Source organism: Aotus nancymaae, unplaced genomic scaffold (genome assembly GCF_030222135.1).
Source record: "Aotus nancymaae isolate 86718 unplaced genomic scaffold, 86718_ANA_hifiasm-v0.15.2.pri h1tg000036l, whole genome shotgun sequence".
Classification (NCBI taxonomy): domain Eukaryota; kingdom Metazoa; phylum Chordata; class Mammalia; order Primates; family Aotidae; genus Aotus; species Aotus nancymaae.
Genome location: NW_026988450.1, coordinates 58,692,888 through 58,707,759, shown reverse-complemented (window position 1 = coordinate 58,707,759; position 14,872 = coordinate 58,692,888). Strand labels below are relative to the sequence as shown.

The following is a 14,872-nucleotide window of genomic DNA, read 5'->3' as shown; positions in this document are numbered from 1 at the left end:
ACAACTTTTAATCTCAACAGCATTCATTCCCCTAATAAATTTTATATATGTTTAATCCTGTTTTAGCTTCTTTTTGGAGGACCCAGACTAACACAGCAAGGTATTAGCTGAAGCTTCCATTTGGATTTTTAAATAACAAAGAATGGTAAATAGTTAAGAAGATGTAGAGGGAGACAGCTATCCACATAGTAAAGTCTTCAAAAAATAAAGAAATAATTTACACTCCCACCAACAGTGCAAGTGTTCCTATTTCTCCACATCCTCTCCAGCATCTGTTGTCTCCAGATTTTTTAATGATTGCCATTCTAACTGATGTGTGATGGTATCTCAATGTAGTTTTGATTTGCATTTCTCTAATGACCAGTGATGGTGAGCTTTTTTTCATATGGTTGTTGGCTGCATAAACGTCTTCTTTTTTTTTTTTTTTTTTTTTTTTTTTTTTTGAGACGGAGTTTCGCTCTTGATACCCAGGCTGGAGTGCAATGGCGCGATCTCGGCTCACCGCAACCTCCGCCTCCTGGGTTCAGGCAATTCTTCTGCCTCAGCCTCCTGAGTAGCTGGGATTACAGGCACGTGCCACCGTGCCCAGCTAATTTTTTGTATTAGTAGAGATGGGGTTTCACCATGTTGACCAGGATGGTCTCGATCTCTTGACCTCGTGATCCACCCGCCTCGGCCTCCCAAAGTGCTGGGATTACAGGCTTGAGCCACCGCGCCCGGCCGATAAACGTCTTCTTTTGAAAAGTGTCTGTTCATATCCTTCACCCACTTTTTGATAGGGTTGTTTTTTTTCTTGTAAATTTGTTAAGTTCTTTATAGATTCTAGATACTAGCCCTCTGTCAGATGGGTAGATTGCAAAAAGTTTTTCCCATTCTATTGCTTGCCGGTTCACTCTAATGATAGTTTCTTTTGCTGTGCAGAAGCTTTTAAGTTTAATTAGACCCCATTTGTCAATTTTAGCTTTTGTTGCCATTGCTTTTGGTGTTTTAGTCATGAAGTCCTTGCCTATGCCTATGTCTTGAATGGTTTTGCCTAGGTTTTCTTCTAGAGTTTTTATGGTGTTAGGTCTTTGTGGCGATTCCTCAAGGATCTAGAAATAGAAATATGATTTGATCCAGCAATCCCATTACTAGGTCTATACCCAAAGAATTATAAATCATTCTATTATAAAGACACATGCACATGTATGTTCATTGCGGCACTGTTTACAATAGGAAAGACTTGAAACCAACCCAAATGCCCATCAATGATAGACTGAATAAAGAAAATGTGGCACAAATACACCATGGAATACTATGCAGGCATAGAAAAGGATGAGTTCATGTCCTTTGCAGGGACATGGATGAAGCTGGAAACCATCATTCTCACTAAACTGACACAAGAACAGAAAACCAAACACTGCACGGTCTCACTCATAAGTCGATGCTGAACAATGAGAATACACGGACACAGAGGGGGAACATCACACACCAGGGCCTGTTGGGGGGTGAGGGAGGCTAGGGGAGGGATAACATTAGGAGAAATACTTAATGTAGATGACAGGGGGATGGATGCAGCAAATCACCATGGCATGTGTATACCTATGTAACAATCCTGCACTATCTGCACATGTACCCCAGAACTTAAAGTATAATAAAAAGAAAGAAGAAAGAAAGACATATAATAAAGATTAAGAAAATGTCAAGGTAACACAGAAAGGGCTAATGGTAGCAAAGTCTGATGGCATTAACTTTCAAGGAGGTAGGGACTTACAAAGAACAGTGGGGGAGATGTCTCTATGAAGTCAAAGAATTGACTGAGATAGGAAGAAAAAAGGTGTTGAATAAACAGACAAATGGTAAGTATAAAATATTTACCCCAATTATAAGCCCTGAGTTAAGTATGGTAGGAATAAAACACATCATCAGTTGGGGAATTCACGTGGAGGTCAGAGTGAAAGCAGGTGTGAGAGGGTCCAGCAGAAGAAAACATGGCTGCCAAAGTGTTTGAGTCCATCGGCAAGTTTGACCTGGCCTTAGCTGTTACAGGAGGTGTGGTGAACTCCACCTTATATAATGTGGATTTCCAGAGCTGTCATCTTTGACCAATTCCCTGGACTACAGGACACTGTGGTAGAGGAAGGGACTCACTTTTTCATCCCATGGGTACAGAAACCAATTATCCTTGACTGCCATCCTCAGCCATGTAATGTGACAGTTATCACTGGTAGCAAAGAATTACAGAATGTCAACATCACATTGCACATCCTCTTCTGGCTTGTCACTAACCAGCTTCCTGGCATCTTCACCAGCATCGGAGAGGACTATGATGAGCATGTGCTGCTGTCCATCATGATTGAGATCCTCAAGTCAGTGGTGGCTTGCTTTGATGCTGGAGAACTAATGACCCAGAGAGAGCTGGTCTCCAGGAAGGTGAGTGACGGACGACCTTATGGAGCGAGCAGGCACCTTTGGGCTCATCCTGGACGACACGTCCTTGACACATCTGACCTTCAGGAAGGAGTTCGCATAATTGGTGGAAGCCAAACAGGTGGCTCTGCAGGAAGCAGAGAGGGCCAGATTTGTGGTGGAAAAGGCTAAACAGCAGAAAAAGGCAGCTATCATCTATGCTGAGGGCAACCCCAAGGCAGCTGAGTTGATTGCCAACTCACTGGCCACCACAGTGGACAGCCTGATCAAGCTGCACAAGCTGGAAGCTGCGGAGGACATCGCGTACCAGCTCTCATGCTCTCGGAACATCACCTACCTGCCGGTGGGTCAGTCCGTGCTCCTCCAGCTGCCCCAGTGAGGGCCCACCCTGCCTGCACCTCTGCAGGCTGACTGGGCCACAGCCCCAGTGATTCTTGACAGCCCGTTCCTTCGGTCCCTACCCCAGAAATCACTGTAAAATTTCATGATTGGCTTAAAACAAATGAAATAAAGGTAATATCACTTCAGATCTCTTTTTAAAAAATCATCCATTCAAAAGGACCTAAAGAATAAATGGCACCAAAGGAAATTCATCCAGGTTTCTGCTAGAAAAATAAGAGTAAGAGAACAGGGAAAGACAAAAGTATAAAGGATAAAGAGAATTCTCCTAATGACAGAAAGCACACTGGAAGAGCTTGAGAAGCTTATAAGGAAAGAAAGTTTGGGTCAGAAAATGGAAGAAGATGGCAAGAGGAGTCCTGGTGATGTATGACATGAGGAGTTGAGCTTCTAATGGTGACCAGAGGAGAGATCTGAATTATGATGAGATCCAACCTGAGGAATTCTGGGACAAGACAGACAATTGGCTTGTGTTTGTTTCAAGACCAAGGGATAAGTGAACATCTGCTCAAAGAACTTTTGTCAAAACCATCAGTGGCTAAAGGACCGCTTCTCTCTAATAGCTAAGCAGTGATGCAGAAGGTAGATCTTCACAAAGCAGAAAACCAGGATACATCTCTTTTGTTATTGAGGGTAGTGTGGTGCCTGAAGAACTTATATCATAGGAGTGATGGGAAAAATAAATAAAATCCTTATCAGATGACTTATTGTTGTATTAATGTACATCATACATTATTTTTACTGCTATTGGATGTTCAAAATAATGAGTGTTCTGGCTACCATCCCTTTTCCCCAAAAGTAACCAAGACTTAGTACTCTGCTTCTGGGATCCATTGCCTCAGAGAATCTCAGATTAGAAAGTGAAACACTGTACACAAGTGGTAACTTCTGCACAGATTTAATTTGAGAAGACCCTTAAAGGAAACAGGGGTGAATGCTGGTGCTGAGAGAAGAAACCAATGAAGAAGAAATTTTCCCAGTCAGGGCAAGGTCTAGTGGTTTGTGGAGATACCATGTATGTGGATACTTTGTTGGGTAATTCCTTGTAAGATACCCGTGGAGAGCAAGAACTGATCATCAAGGGTCTTTAGTAACAAAGCACGTGGTCACTGGACAGGACCTCTGGAGAATTCACATCTAAGTTTGCAGAGAGCATCAGTGCTTGGGAAATGATGGAGGGGAAAATGGAAGGTAGATTTTTCAGCAAAAGGAGCTATAAGAACAAAGAGGCCCACTCCACCTCCCACATCTTTCTATATCCACATAAGTAGCCAAATTTAGAATATAAAGAGCAAGAAGACACTAAAACCCTTGATTGAGATTTAATTACTTACCTCCTTGGAGAGTAGGGGCACATAGATTTTTACTTAGAACTTAAACCAAAATAACAACATTTCTTATGCTGATGTGTAAGGAGGAAATACTTATCTATTAAACATATGAAAAGTCTTTATAAGTAATTGATGTTGGTCATTACTCCAGCTCCTTCTCTGTCTTGAAGGTTGTTATCAAACCAGAATGTATTGAAAACTTTTGATGTTCCAAGAGTAGTACATACATTACGTAATTTAATCCCCCCAACTTCCCTAAATACGTAGCACCACCTCTATTTTTGATTTGAAGAAATGAGCTCAGACAGGTTAAGAAACAACACCACACAGATAGTAGGATGCCAGTTAGGACTTAAGCCTAAGGTTGTCTAACTCAAAAATTCATGCTTTTATTTACCAGGGTGCTACAAAAAGCACATGTGGAAGTATTTTTAATGCATAAAAGATCCTCAAATGTAAGCGTCATTACTCTGTTCAAGACTCTGAGGATGAGAGAACATAGGCACAGCATTCTCAGAGCTTTTTTTTTAACTTTCAGGAATAACAAGAGGACCTGTACTTTTGAAGTACATAACTTTGGAAGTAGCATGTAAAGAAATTCCATTTTTGTCTTAAAGTATTATCATGTAGTGGTCCAATGTGATTTTATAAAGTTAGATTTCAGACAGGCTGTCATTAAACAAGTCTTAATTTTTTTAAGTGATCAGATCAGAGCCAATAATAGAAGCAAGGTTAAGTAAAGCTAAATTTATCAGTAAAAACTAGTTTTTCATCTAAGCTGAAGAAAAAATAATGAGATAAAAATTGCCCTTTGCTGATTGGAAGAAAGTTCAGGGAAAGATATGTTGATCAATGTGTGGGACACGTGTAACAACTATCATTGTTCTTCTAGAGTCAATACTAAAAAGTTTCTCACTTCAGAAAGGTTCATGAAATTGAAAAGACTTCAGTGAAATTAAACCTAAGGTTCAGACAGGGATTCAAAATTGTGTTTTAAGTCTAAAAATTAAAATTTGGTTTTAGTAAAAAGCAAATTTTTATGATAATAAAAATTAAAGTGAATACTAAGTTAAAAATAATATTCATTTACCCAACAGATGATTGAAAACCTACAACATGCCAAGTACTGTGCTAATATCAATGTTGCTGATAGAATTTAAACAGCATGGCTCATTCACAGTAAGCATTATTGAATGGCTGCTATATATAAGATACTGTTATATTATAAACATGATGAAATATTTCCAATAATATCATCTATCTGGGCAGTCTCAGACATAAGAGATCCTCAAAAACATATGGCCAGAGGGAAATGGGGAGAAAGAGGAGAGAGCAAAATCAGCACCAAATTGAAGAAGGAGGGAGTCCATTTAATAGATAGTAAATAGATTCCCATCAAAACTGTCACAAAGATGATGTCTATGTGGTCAAGACATAGTGTTCTGGGACCCAACTCTCACAACTGAGGTTCTGAAATGAGTAGCATCATAATCTCCAGTCAAGAAGACACATGGAGCAACCAGAAGATTCCTGTATACTTGGTTGTCAATGAAGACATAGCTAATTTGCATGAGATCTATAAAAAAAGGATAAGACCCTCAGGAAGATGATCTAATCTCAATGAAACTGATCCAGCCAAATGATACATAGTTAGGGTCAGAATTCCAAGTCTAGAGAGGAGGGATGCCATACAGAGTCACTACTTACTCTGAATGAGAAGAGAACCTGAGTCAAAATCCAGACCTGGAGCCTAAACAAAAAAGAAGTGGTAAGAGGATAACAGATGAGAATGTTTGGTATTTTGAGATACTCAGAAACTCAGAGTCCTGTCCTTATATACTAGATCCCAAATCCATGTGCAGAAAAGAACATAGTGGGATAGGGGAGAAAGGGTGGTAGGGTAGGGCAGGAAGCATGACGCAGGAATAATGAAGTCAAAATCAAGAGCCCAGTGGTAATTTCTAGAAAACCAGTTTTATTCCAGTCTCCAAAGAGCCATGTAGTACATGAAAGCGGGTATAGAGAGGGGTCCTTGGTGAGGGCTACAAAGACATACACAGGCCCTGTGAAAATTAATTCAGACTCCATGGAGAAAATGGGTTCATAGCCAAAAGCTGTCAAGGGTCTCAGGTTGGAATAGCTGGATAAGAAAGAGGCTGACAACATATTTATTAACACCAGTATAAATGAACCTACTTTGAAACATTTTATTTCCCCTTCAGAAATTGCCCACACTAGACACTGTATTTGTTTAAACTAAACTTCTTTGTTGTTCCCCATTCAAATATAAAAGTGTACTGAAGTAATTTTTTTGTTACTAAGAAGGCGTAACGGAATAGGGTCAGAGTTGGTTAGGAGAATGAAAGGTTTAGTGGCTCTCTGTGAAAACCAAGATCAGAAGCTTTGCCTCTGACTCCAGCTTCTTACTTCAATCCAGCTGTTCATTACTGGGAATTCTCTCTGCCCTCTATCTTGTCCAAAATGGATTATCATCTTCAGGGCATTATTATGCTTATTTTTTTAACTTTTTTATCACATTAACTTTCCTCCATAAAAGAAAACTCTTGCGACATAAATGTTTGATTAGAAGCTTTCATATATTCCAATATGAAATGTTCCCTCTCAACCAGGGCTCATGAAATATACATCAAACAAGTTCTTTACGCAGCATAAAACAAATTTCAATACTCTTCTTCAAATAAAATGTAACAATTTTAAACTATCTCTAATTCTTATAATTGGCTTCGGGAGGTAGCTATTATAGCCCATGAATATATAAGCAAATTTGGATTTTCAGTAAACTGATCCTGCCAGCCCTGTGAATCCAAAGATAATATTTTTTTTGTCTTTTGGTCAAATTATCACACCAGGTGACATTTACTTGGGTGATTTTTCAGTCATCTCACTTATAAGATTTTGCTAAACAATTCTTGATAATCTACCTTATTAATAATAACCTTAGTTCTCATTACACTAAAAGTTCTGGTACAATAGGATTCACCCTTCAGACCTCTTCAGCACTCATCCTTAAGTAATCTCTTCTGATGTCAGAATTTTAAACATCATTTTTGGAAATATAACCGGGCATTTACATTTTTAGCCCAGACCATCTTTTGAACTCCAGATTCACAGATCTAGTCACCTATTCAACATCTCTGTTTGAGATACTAAGGCTTAATATATCCAAAATTACACTCTAGATTTTTTTCACCAAAACTTTCTCTCCTCTCAATATTCTCTGATTCAGAATATGGGAACTCTATGTTTGAAATTCAGGCAAAAATATTTGGGGACATCCTCGATCCTGAATCTTGTCTTTTTCTTATCCAAACCATCATTATATCTTGCCAATTCCTATTTGGAAAAAGCCCTAGAACCTGACCACTTCTCCCCAGTCCAAATCCTACACATCTCTTCCTGAATTGCAATAACACTTTTTTTTTTGAGACAGGGTCTTACTCTGTCACCTAGGCTGGCTGGAGTGCATTGGTGCAATCTCAGCTCACAGCCACCTTGACCTCCCCAGGTTCAGGTGATTCTCCCACCTGAGCTTCACGAGTAGCTGGGATAATAGGCATGAGCTACCATACCTGGCTAATTTTTGTATTTTTTTGTAGAGACAGGATTTCATCATGTTGACCAGGCTAGACTCAAACTCCTGGAATCAAGTAATCCCATCTGCCTTGGCCTCCTGAAGTGCTGGGATTACAGGTGTGACCCACCTCACCAGGCCCTAAATTGCAATAACCTCTTAACTTGTGTTCTTGCTTTTCTCATGCTGCACACAGCAGACAGAATAAACATAATATAAGTTAGATCATAACATTTGTCAACTCAAAATACTCCAGTGGCTCTTGATTGCTCTCAGAGTAAAAATTCATTAATCCAAATGCGCATTAATGATAGACAGGATAAAGAATTGTGGTACATATTCACCATGGAATACTATGCAGCCATAAAAAGGAATGAGATCATGTTCTTTGCTGGTACGTAGTTGGAGCTGGAAGCCATTATCCTCTGCAAACTAACACAGAAACAGAAGACCAAACACCCCATATTCTCACTTACAAGTGGGAGCTGAACAATGAGAACACATGGACATGGGAGTGGGGAACATCACACACTGGGACCTGTCAAGGGACAGGAGGGAGGAAGATCATCAGGAAAAACAGCTAATGCATGCTAGGCTTAATACCTAGGTAATGGGTTGACAGGTGCACCAAACCACCATGGTACAGGTTTACCTATGTAACAAACCTGCACAGCCTGCACATGTATCCTGGAACATAAAATAAAATAAAAAAGTTTACAACAGCCAATCTTCTCTGTATACACTGGCATCTCGCTGCTGCTCTTACTTCACCTACTTCTAAGCTCCCACTTTTTCACTCTGCTTCAGCCACTGGTCTCCCTGCTGTTTTCTGACCAAACCAAGCATGTTCCAGCTTCATGGCATTTGTACTTCTGTTCTCTGCCTTAATTCATTTAATCCACAAAATAATCCTATTGGATAAGTACTATAATCACCCATATGTAGAATGTTTAGAAAAGCAAATTCTCAGGTTCCATTTGGAGGTAGGACTCCATCATCTGTGCTTTAACAAGGGCTTCCACTGTAGTGTCTAGACCAGGCTTCTCAATCTCTTTTTTTTATTATAACCTACCTAAGGAATCTTAGATATTTACTACCCCCTATAAAACTTTAATACCACAGATATACAGTGTACTGCTTACGTTCTGTAATCCTTTGGAGTGCCTAAAATCATTCTAATATCTAAGAATTTTTTGTGCTCCCAAAACCAATTTGTACTCCCATTTAGAATGCATGGCCTACCAATAACTAGAATCAAGCTTTAGCGCAGCTTGTGCAAAGTGGTCCTATGTGAAGAAAGACTTATTCTCTAGTAGATCTGCATCACTCAACTAATATGTAATAGCAAGAAATTGGGAAATTAGTTTGAATAGACTGTCAGATTGGGGCCTGAGAGTTTATTGACATAGGGGTACCCTCCCTTGACATTATGGTGGCCTTAGAATTTGAATATGATGATGACCCGTGGCAATCAAGGTTGAAATGCATAACTGCCTTGGTAGGGTAATGAGGAAAGGATCAGAAAGGTGAGCAAGTCAAAATGAAATCAGAAGTCCAACAGCTAGCTGTGTTCCATAAAAGGGCCTGAACGACACCCCTTTCACTAAAGCAATAAGGAGTTGAGTGACAAAGACATCAGATTCACTGAGAAGCTTCATGATCTCCTGTAAGCCAGGGTGATGGTAGAGAATAATCTTTGAAAACATGCTTCCTAGTACCCATGAGAATAACAGGATTCTGATGGGCATATTTTATTGCCAGGGAAAATGGAGCAGCAAGGCCAGAGAGGAAACCAGGGGGTCTTGACCACATGGATTTGTGACAATGGCTGATAAATCACGGTGTTTCGTGGAACAAGATGAATAGGCAGCCAATAAGGGCACTTCTTGACTTAGCTATAGCAACAACAAAAGGTTAAAGATTCTTGAGGAAAGGGTTGATGTAATGACAAGTCATCATTTCTTGCCAGTTTCCAAATCTGAGCTAGTTATTGAGTCCATCACTTAAAGATGAGGTCCACTTAAAAAAGAACCCTGAAATGCCACAAGTATATGCAAAAATATTTTTCCAATTCTTCCTCATAGAAAACTATGGCCATTTAACAGAATAATTATATACTGGAAGAGGGATAATATCCAGATATTTTGAGGGCTATGATAGAGTTTGAGCTGACACTGTTACCAGGAGACCCAAAGTACCATGGTAACTCCTGTCAGAGTGGGGACCTATGGAGACCAAGGCCATCATACAGTGTGTCTAACAGACTTTTCTGTCATCATTTCTCCAGGTGATTAGTGCAGCTGGCAGAACACTCATATGGTTTTCTCAATCTGTGAATTAAGATCCATTATGATGGGAAAAGTCAAATGGAATCCCTGGAACTTTCCCCTAAAATAGTAAATCTTTAAAATTCAATTTTCTGGCATAGAATTATAGAAACTAGCATCAACTTCAGTGATTGAAAGTTTAATTCACTGATATGGTCATTGAAAAATCCAGATAAATCATGGCAGATTATGGTAAGCCATTATAAGCCAGCTGTAGTACCAGTCATATCTCCTGTACCAAATTTCATAACCTGACTAGAAAATATTTACGTAGCTCTGACACTGGATGGGTAGTTGATCTGAGCAGGACATTTTTTAAATTTAAGCTTTTTGTATTCATCTGGGATAAATATTTACTTTTTTGCCCCAGATCTGTGTTAACTCTATTGCTTCCTCTTGTTCACAAAAGAGACCTGGATTATTTTAACATTCCACAGAATATCAGATTTGTCTACGTATTGGTGGCACACTAATTGGACTTGGTAAACAGGAAATGGCAATTACTCTGTTTGTCCTTGTAAGACACATGCATGCCAAAAGGTTGAGATAAACTCTATAAAGATCTTAAAAGCCTTCTGGTTTGGTGAAGTTTTGAGAGGTATGATTTTCTTGGGCATTTGAAATACTCTCTCTAAAGAAAAAGCCAAGTTCATAAACATCATAACTCCTACAACCAGGCACAGCACTGAAAGTATTGCCCTGAATTTTGGAGGCAACATATGTCATACTTGGAAATACTATTTCAACCCATTTACTGGGTGACTTAGAAAACTACAAGTTTTGTGTGGATTCTACAGCAAGAGAGGATGTTCAGTGAAAGCTTCACATTCTTTCAGGCCAGCAGATCCAACAGTGTCAAGATACCTGTAGTAGATACGGACATAGTGTGGAGTCTGTCTGTCAAGCCCAGGACATGTTCTATAGCATACATTTTCTAAGATTCTAGAGCAATGCCATGCATTCTGTAGCACTGATCACTTGCCAATTGAAAAGGACTATCTGGCATGCTGCTGAGCCCTAGTAGAAACTAATCATAGTCAAGTGAGCATGCAACTGGAACCACCCACCATGAAAAGGGTATTGTCAAAACTACCAATCATGAGATCAGGGAGGCATAGCAGCAATCTGTCATACAATGAAAAAGATAGTCAAGATTGGGCCAGAGTAATCCAAAGGTCAAAAGTAAGATAGAAAAAGAAGAAATACAGACCTTCTTATCACATACTTCTATTGTGTTAGAACAGCCATAGTACTGGCCAACAGTAAGGGGTATTTACAATGAGTAGAAGAGGAGGAAGATAATATACATCAATTATGTGTCAGAACCAGAGACCACAGCAATGACTGTCTCTTATTCCATGCAACCTTCACTTATAAGTCTTTCTTAGAGATGATTACAGGCTAATCTCTTGAAGAGTCATTAACAGAATGGACTTATACAGAAAGGCATGAACCAATCTGAGGAGAGATGTTGATGCCATGTCCCAGAATCTCTCAGTCTACTCAGATTACCTACAGTTGTAATGGAGATGGCTCCTCAAACACAGAAAGCTCCCTACCTCGAGTGCTGATTCCTTCTGCTTTTCTGGCTGAGGGCTTTCTTCAGGATCACAAAGCTTGCTGGACCTATATACAGGGTATGGCTGAAAGCCAGGTAACTCTAAACCAAAGAAGGATGAGAGTGAATGTAGAAATAAATCCGCTTTCTCTTCCATTGGTGAGACAATACTGAACATTCTACATGGTTTCTCAAAAGAGAAATTGAGTGCCAGTTGTCAACACTGGTAACCAACTCAATCATGCTTTCTTTATTGGCTTTTCTCCTTTCTATTTCCCCACACACTGTCTGTGCTTTCTGGGATTACTTCCTGAATAAAATATATGTAATGATGTCATTCTCTTAGGGTCTGATTTATGTAAGCACAAACTAACAAAGTGTCTTTCCTGCCTTAACACAACCAAGTATTTTTTATGACTAGGATTTTTCCTTAGTTACAGCTAAGGAAAATGTTCTAGGGGAAGGTCAGAAATATAGTGTAGGCCCAGTTCAGCACCTAAATGTAGACAGTTTTAATGAAACTTTCATAGACTATTTTTGTATCACATGTCTTCAAGATTAGTTCTGTAGACATGAGGATCCTAGTCTCTGACATTTTGCCTTTGAAACTGTAAAGTTTAAGCTACCATTTAGCATCAAGAAAAAATGTTAAATGTTCCAGGAACTATTACCATGAATTTGAGAAGACTATGCTTAGGAGAACAAAAAGACTTATCTTGCTTTCTGTACATCTTTGTTTCAATCATTTTAGGAAGTATGTCATTATCTGTGGGGAGTGGCATTGCTCTGATAGGCCTTTCCAAAGTCAATGGAAATGGAGACCACTTTAAATTTTCATTAGCTTCACCATGCCTCATTCTGCTTGTCATACTGCTTGCCTGCTATTAGAGGGCAATTACTTGATAAACTCTTTTAGAGGAATGAAAATTATAAATGATGTTCACTTAGTGGCAACTTAAAAATCTGACCTCATTTTAGGCCCAGAGTTCTTGCTACAGGAAAGTCTAGAGAGAGGTTAGAGGCACCTCCTCAAGATGGAAAGAAGCTAGTTCCTGCTGGGACAGAACACTGTAGAAAATCCTAAATGACATCTTTCTCTCAAAACATCTGACATTTTGTTATTCTCATTCTTTATGTAAGTAATCCTTGCATTGATTTTTAGATTATTTAAACTACCTTCTAATGTTAAAGTGACAAGACTTTATATAAGAAAATGGCTAAAATACATTTTCATTTTGTCACTAATTTAAAAATACTTATTTGGGTTTGCAAATCATTTTTACTTTTATGTGACTTTCTGTGGTTCCTCGAGAATACTGCCCACAGTTTTTATTATTGAATTCTGTGCCCATAGTGACATCCCTTCTTTTTAAGGCATAATAAATAGAAATAATTAAGTCAAATGACAGCAGAGTAATCAAACTCAAAACGGTAGGAAGACTTTTCAGAATCTGCTCAGATAAAACAAAAACATTGCTCCACCGAGTTGGACAGATGCTATGAACCATTAGCATGTCTAGACGTCAGGAAAACCCATTAAAGTGTTTGTTGCTTGCTTAAACTTGTCTAGAGGACTCAGAATTAAACACATACAAACAATGAATAGCCACTTCATTTGAGAGACAGGCACTATACACACAGAAAAGGAAATTAAATCCGGATGAGAATGAATGAACAAACATATGTGCAAGGTATATGCCATCACTGGAGAGATTCCTTAAAGAGACAGCACTCATAATCCCACAAAAATTATACTTACCATGTGCCTAACCAACTTCTCTGCTCCTCCCAGTATTTCTAGTCAATAAATACAAGAAAGACCATTTCATTTGGAGTAGGATTTCTGAGCCAGAGTCTCATTCTAGATGTTATTTTTTCAGGCAGTGATCCAAAATCTCAGCACTGGCATAGACTGGCAATTATACCAACAGCTCGAGCCAAGCTAGACAGGCTGAAGTGATAGCACATCTGCTCTGACTTTAACGCCAGCTTTCATTCCTGATACTAAGTCCTCAGAGAGCAGAGTGGGAATGCTTAAATCTGGTACCACATAAATTAATTGAAGTAGGCTAGTTACAAATAAACTCATCTAATGTGATATACCTCCATTTTTATTAGAAAATGAAAATAAACTAGCAGTGGTATTCAGTTCTGTAAAATATGTTATTCGTCTTTATGAGTTTTTAATATTTTAATGTTGCATAGTTGCAATTCATATTTTTCACACATTTGAAAAATTATTGTCTCTATTTACTAGATCAATCTGCATAAATGAGCTAACAGGGGAAAAATTGTTAGTGATGCTTTTATCCAAGAATGAACTGAAATGGAGCCCCCTACTTTGTACCTTCCTAGCTGTACAACCATGGACAAATCACCTAATCCCTTGAGGTCTCAGATGCCTTGTTTTCAAAGAGAGGAGACTGTCCTAGGTCATTTGTATGGGCCCTTCCAGGTCTACCACTCTACGATTAGTCAATAATTACACATTTTCTATTTTGACATCAGATTTTGTTATTGTATTGTATTCCAAGGCAGAGGCAGAGGCAGAAGTTTCTTTATAAAAATGAGAACACAGAATTAAATGTGCACCCAGAAATATCTGCTCAGAATTATTTCCATTTGGTTTTGATTCAGAACAAACCATTCAGATTTTCTAGTTAGAGTTATAATTCAAGAGAGGCATAACTCATAGCTACATTTGTGCCACTATGTGCCTGGCACCATGCAATGTACTTTACACATATTGGCTCATTTGATCTGCATGACAACTCTGTGAGGATATCAACTCAGAAAAAAATGAAGAACTCATCATTTATCTTGGCTAAAAAAAGTGACTGAGGCCGGAATGGCTGGCTCCAAAGCTTATACTCTTCAGCGCTGCATTACAGTGACTTAATTAGGAAAAAGAAGTCAGCACTTACACTGGCACAGCCTTTCAGCAGGAAAACCCAGAAGCTTGTTTGGAAAAGTGTGTGTTGGTATTTCCCGAGGAGCAAAGAAGTACTAATGGATGTGCAGCAAACTCATGACAAACATCCTTGATGATCTACTATTTAACGTTCTCTCAACACACAATGAGTGAGTGATTGCTTTAAGGACAGAAAATATGTCTTATTTTAAAAATTATTTTTATTTTTTATTTTTGTGAGTACATAATAGGTGTATATATTTACGAGATACATTAGATGTTTTGATATAGGTATGCAATGTGAAATAACCACATGATGGTGAATGGGGTATCTATCCTCTCAAG

The 14,872-nt window shown here is 38.7% G+C and overlaps 1 pseudogene; it reads left to right on the top strand.

The window, feature by feature from the left end:
• Positions 1-1,970: 1,970 nt before the first annotated feature.
• Positions 1,971-2,788, top strand: LOC105710814 (prohibitin 1-like; annotated as a pseudogene).
• Positions 2,789-14,872: the final 12,084 nt, after the last annotated feature.